Here is a 6,059-nt window from a genome sequence, read left to right on the forward strand (position 1 = left end):
CTGTTTTTCTCCACGTTTTACTCTGTAACTTTTTTCTGCGAAGTTAGATTTTTGGAAGCAATATACTGTTACGTCTGCTGGACTCTTCTGGTTGCGGGGATATATTGGGCTTGTCGGTTCATCAATAACCCTAGGTACCCAGAGCCAATAAATGAGCTGCACGTTGCAATGGGTTTTCATTCTATTCCGGTCGTACATCAATTCATTTGCTGAAATATAAAGATTGAAAGATAGGATTCAAGAAAACCTTTGTATTTCCAAAATGGCCACAAGATAAGGTGTTGAGAAGCAGTGGTTATTTGCACATCTCTGAATTCCGGGGTCCCATACTAGCATGTGAATTACAGGTCATTTCTCAAATAGATGTCTTTTTTACACACTGTCTTACATTTGGAAAGAAAAAATGTTGAATAAGACAAAGGCCAATAACACTTGTTCTTCTATTCTGTTTTCCCACAAGTCTCCTGATAAAAATGGTACCTCACTTGCGTGGGTAGGCCAAGTGCCTGCGACAGGAAACGTAACATGGACACATCACATTTTTACATTGAAATTTGACGTGTTTTTTGCAAAGTGCCTACTTGTGGATTTGGGCCCCTAGCTCATTCAGCACCTAAGAAAACCTAGCAAACCAGGACATTTCTTAAAACTAGACACCTATGGGATTACAGAATGGGTTGGCTTGTGGGGCACTCACCAAGTTCCTTTACCCAGAATCCTTTGCAAACCTCACAATTTGTCCCAAAAAAAACATTTTCCTCTCATTTCAGTGACAGAAAGTTCTGTAATCTGAGAGGAGACACAAATTTCCTTCCACCCAGCGTTCCCCCAAGTGTCCTGATAAAAATGGTACTTCACTTGTGTGAGTAGGCCTAGCACCTGCAACGGGAAATGCCCCAAAACACAACGTGGACACTTCACATTTTCCTAAAGCAAACAGAGCTGTTTTTAGCAAAGTGCCTAGCTGTGGATTTTGTCTTCAAGCTCAGCCGGCACCTAGGGAAACCTACCAAACCTGTGCATTTCCCCCAAGTCTCCCGATAAAAATGGTACCTCACTTGTGTGGGTACTCCTAGGTCTTGCGACAGAAAAAGCCCCAAAACACTATCTGGACACATCAAAATTATTAAATACAAAACTACCTGTTTTGGTGGGGAGGGGGGCACCTGCGTTTTTGTTCCTGGATTCAGCAGCCATCTAGGAAAACCTACCAAACCCAGACATTTCTGAAAAATAGACACTAGAGGGAGTGCAGGGAGGTTTGACTTGCGTGGATCCTCCAATGTTTTCTTATCCAGAATCCTCAGCAAACCTCACATTTAGCTAAAAAATCTAAATTTTCCAACATTTCTGTTTGGGATCACCCCACCGGGACAAATTTCCTACCACCCAATGTTCCCCTCAGTCTCTCGTTAAAAATGATACCTCACTTGTGTAGGTGGGCCAAGTGCCTGTGATAGGGAAGAGCCAAAAACATGTGGAAATCGAGGGGGAACCAAAGCGGGTCCAAAAAGGCAGTTTGAAATAAAAAAAATGTTGTCTGACAAATGCAGCATAATTTTTATCGCTATAGATGAGACAATGTTGAGAGGTAGGAGGTTTGTGTATTCCTGCAGATTCCGGAAGGTTCCATCACAAAAATGTAGTAGAAATGTGTGATTCCCAGCAAAGTTGGAGGTTTGCAAGGCATTGTGGGAAAGAAAATGGTGTGGGGTGTATGTGAAGCACACTATCCTGGAATCAACTAGATGTTAAGTTTTCAGATGTGTCTAGGTGTTGTGGATGTTTCTAAATGCAGCGTCCCAAAGTCCAAAAAGCGCAGCCCTCAACATTCCAAGTGGCACACTTTTGAGAGTTACCAAGCTCTCATGGCCCAAACGTAAAACCAAGACCCAAAATAATTGGGGGGGGGGGCATGAATGGCCTAAAAGTAATTAGGCCCCACCGGGAGTGACCCTTGACTAAGGGGTGGCTCCCCACATATAAAAAATAAAAAATAAACAAAAAAATAAGTTATCCCTGGTCTCTAGGGGTTTTCTGCCCACCCTGGGGGCATATCGTCCTAATTATATTAGGCCGATCTGCCACCGTGGGGGCAGAAATGGCCTACAAATGTTTTGCCCCTCCTTGGGAGCGGCTCTTGCCCAAGGGGCCACTCCCCTTCTGAGTAACTATAAAAACAATAAAAATTCCCTGGTGTCTAGTGGTTTCTGCCTCCCTGTGGGCAGTAATGGCCTAAAAATAATTTGCCCCCCCCCAGGGGGTGACCCTTGCCTAAGGAGTCACTCCCCACATATAAAAAAAAAAAAAAAAAAAAAAAAAAATATATATATATATATCCCTGGTGTCTAGGGGCTTATATTAGGCCGATCTGCCCCCATGGGGTTGGTGGGACTGGGCAGAAATGGCCTAAAAATATTACGGGCCCCTAGGGAGCGACCCTTGCCCAAGGGGCCGCTCCCATTATGTCAGCATGCTAAAAAAATAAAATTCCCTGGTGTCTAGTGGTTTCTGCCCCCAGGTGGGGCAGAATTGGCCTAAAAATAATTTGGCTCCCGGGGAGTGACCCTTGCCTAAGAGGTTGCTCCCCACATATAAAAAAATAAATAAACAAAAAAATTATCCCTGGTGTCTAGGAGCTTTCTGCCCCCGGGGGCAGATCGGCCTAATTATATTAGATCTGTCTGCCACCAGGGGCAGCAGAAATGGCCTAAAAATAATATGGACCCCTAGGGAGCAATCCTTTCCCAAGGGGCTGCTCCCCTTATTGACAGTACCTAAAAAAAAAATCCCAGGTGTCTAGTGGTCATTTCGGCTGCCCAATCGCATTGCGATCAAACAGCAGAAATGCTGTGAGAGACAAGAAAGGTAAGGTCTTTCCTTTCCTTTCTTGTCCCTCCCGCCCCACCTCCTGGTCGGAAGAGAAATGCAAAAGCATTTCTCTTCCGGTGTTCTAGCTGTCTGCGCATTCCCGTCTGTCTGCGCATCCCCGTCTGTCTTCGCTCCCCCTGATGTCAGAGGGTGCTCAGGAATACCGCTGCTGCCTGTATGTTTGAGCTTGTACGTCTGTCGGTGCCTCCCCAAACGTGATGTTATACAGGCATATCGCTGGATGAAATACTTATCCTTGCAAGGTCACACAATCTGTCCAATAGTCGCAGAGGACATGGATGCTGCCCTAGCGCGATCTGCTCCGGCACCAGGCCAGGCCAAATTGGGCCCAGTAAAGGAAGAACGGGTTGACGCCGTCCAAGGATGCTACAATCAGCCGCATGTGGCTCGATCACCGAGACTGGAGGAAAAGAGGTATGATAGCTGTGGTCTAGAGCACAGGATACCAGGAATATGCCCTGCCAAGGGAAAGAACTTCTCCAAATGTGATAAGCCCAACGATTTTGCCAAAGTTTTCCGAGGGAGGTGGCCCAGATCCGTGACCATGTTGGCCCGGAAGGCGGCAATAAAGCAAGTTACGCCAGACAATGGCACTGGGATGGTGGCGTTTGACGCATACCCAGGCAACAAACCCTACGAGGATGATGAAGATAAGGAGATATTTGTTGTTTCGTTTGCTGACAGGTTGGACCAGAGGTGGAGACCACCACCCATGTGTACCATAACGGTAAATGGCACGACAGTGCTCATAGACACTGGGGCGTCAGTAAACGTTATGGATGTGGAACAATACAGCAAGATATCTCCCCCACCAGAGCTCACACCATGCTGGACCAAGATATATGCCCATAGGGGCGTGGACCCTTTACCCCGGCAAGGGGCGATAGAGGTTACTGTTGGTAGTGAGCGCCGTTCGACACATGGCAAATGCCATGTGTTGGAAGGCAAGAAAGGAACCCTTCTCCGATGCCACACGGTGGAAGACCTGGAGCTAGTGTTTTTCGCCCGGCAAGTCCACGACTCCCTGGCTGAGGCGGTGCTGGCCCATTTCCCGGAGTTGTTTCAGGGGCTAGGAAAACTGAAAGGAAAGTAGTTCCAGTTACATGTTGATCCTGCAGTACGACCCATTGCCCTAAGGCACCGGCGGGTGACTTTCCACTTACGACCCCAGGTGGAGAGTGAACTACAGACAATTGAGGAGTGGGGGTCATAGAGAAGGTGACCGGCCCGACGCCCTGGGTGTCGCCACTCGTCATCGCCCCAAAGCCTAAGCAGCCTGACACCATTCGCCTGTGTGTGGACATGCGCCTTCCCAACATTGCCATAAATTGAGAACGCCACATCACACCCACCATGGATGATATTGTTGTGGATCTTAACAGGGCCCAGTGGTTCTCTAAGTTGGACCTATACTCGGGATACCATCAGTGGGAGCTAACCCCAGAAAGCCGTAACGTCACCACATTCTCAAACCAGGTGGTGCTGCGACGTTACAAGTGCCTTAGCTTTGGGGGCTCTTCGGCCGTGCATATCTTCCACAATGCCATACGGGAGACACTGTCCGGTTTGACCGGCGTCATTAATCGACATCTTAATTTTCTCCAACATGTTAGAGGAACATCAAAAACAGCTGAGAGCCACTCTCCAGAGGTTAGCAGAAGCAGGACTAACGTTGCACCGGAAGAAATGCGCCTTGTACCACAACTCCATTGACCTTTTTTGGTTACATCTTTTCAAGGGAACTTCTGAAGGTTGACCCCAAGAAAGTAGAGGCCATCCAAGGAGCAGCCTTACCTCGCAACGCCACTGAAGTCAGGAGCTTCCTCGGTATGGCAACGTACTATGGGAGGTTCATCCCCAATCTGGCCACACTTTCCGAACCTCTTCGACAGCTCACGAAGGCCAACACCCCGTGGGAGTGGGGCATAGAAGTGGACAAGGCGTTCCAAGCAGTCAAAAGTTCACTGTTGGACTCTGTGGTCATGGCATACTTCCACCCGCACAAGAAAACTGAAGTCATGGTGGACTACAGCCCCATTGGGCTCGGAGCCGTATTGCTGCAGGACAGAGCCACCAGCAGTGGACGCCAGTGGCCTATGCCAACATGGCCCTCTCGGCAACGGATGCCCGGTATGCGCAAATTGAGCTGGAAGCGCTGGCCATACGACGGGCCTGTCAGCATTTCAACGTGTATTTTTGAGGGCAGAAATTTATGATGGTTACCAACCACAAACCACTGGTATCCCTCTTTGCGGGCACGGGCCGAATTGCCCCGCCAAGAATTGAAAGGTGGGCGGTGCTCCTCCAGCCCTACCGGTTTTACATTGTCTACTGGCCTGTAGTCAACAATCCTGCAGATTACTTATCACGCCATCCGTTACGGCCACGCTCGCAGGTAGAAGAAGAGGAGGAGGATGGACGGACAGAGAGTTTCGTAAACATGATTGTGAACCTGGCATGTCCCACAGCGCTGATGGTGACGGAGATCACTGATGCCTCAATCCGAGATGCAGTCATCGGCTGAGCCAATCGGTCATGGAAATGTTTCCTTGACAAGAAGTACGATTTTGACTCTGAGGAGCGCAAGACGATGCAGTGGATTTGGAATGTGAGGGCTGGAGCTCTCTGTGAGTCCAGAAGGTATTCCTCTCCAGGGCCAGCGCTTAGTAATACCCCGCAGTCTACACCTTAGAGTTGTAGAATTAGCTTACCAGGGTCATCAGGGGACAGCGAAGACTGTTTGCGTGAGAAGGTGTGGTTCCCCAGGATGAACGCCATGGTAGATGACCTGATACCAACAGGTGATCCCTGTGCGATCACCGCTCGAGATCCCGTCCTTGCTCCAGTGATGACCAAACCTCCCAGCACTCGACCATGGCCCCGGGTAAGCCTGGATTTTGGTAGTTTTCCTGATGGATGGCTGACGGCTGTCATGACTGACTTGTGCGCCCGGTTCCCGATGGTGGAACTGGTGACGTCCACGGCATTTGAGCATGTCCATCCTGTCTTGGAGAAGGTTTTCGCTCTCCTGGGTCTGCTGGAGGACATAACAATGGACAATGGTCCTCCGTTTCACGGCCAGGAGTTTCAGGTTTTGTTCGCCATATCACACTGGTGAATTACCCCTCAATATCCCCAGGCAAACGGGGATGTTGAGCACTTCATGT

Source organism: Pleurodeles waltl, chromosome 9 (assembly GCF_031143425.1).
Source record: "Pleurodeles waltl isolate 20211129_DDA chromosome 9, aPleWal1.hap1.20221129, whole genome shotgun sequence".
NCBI classification, from domain to species: Eukaryota; Metazoa; Chordata; class Amphibia; order Caudata; family Salamandridae; genus Pleurodeles; species Pleurodeles waltl.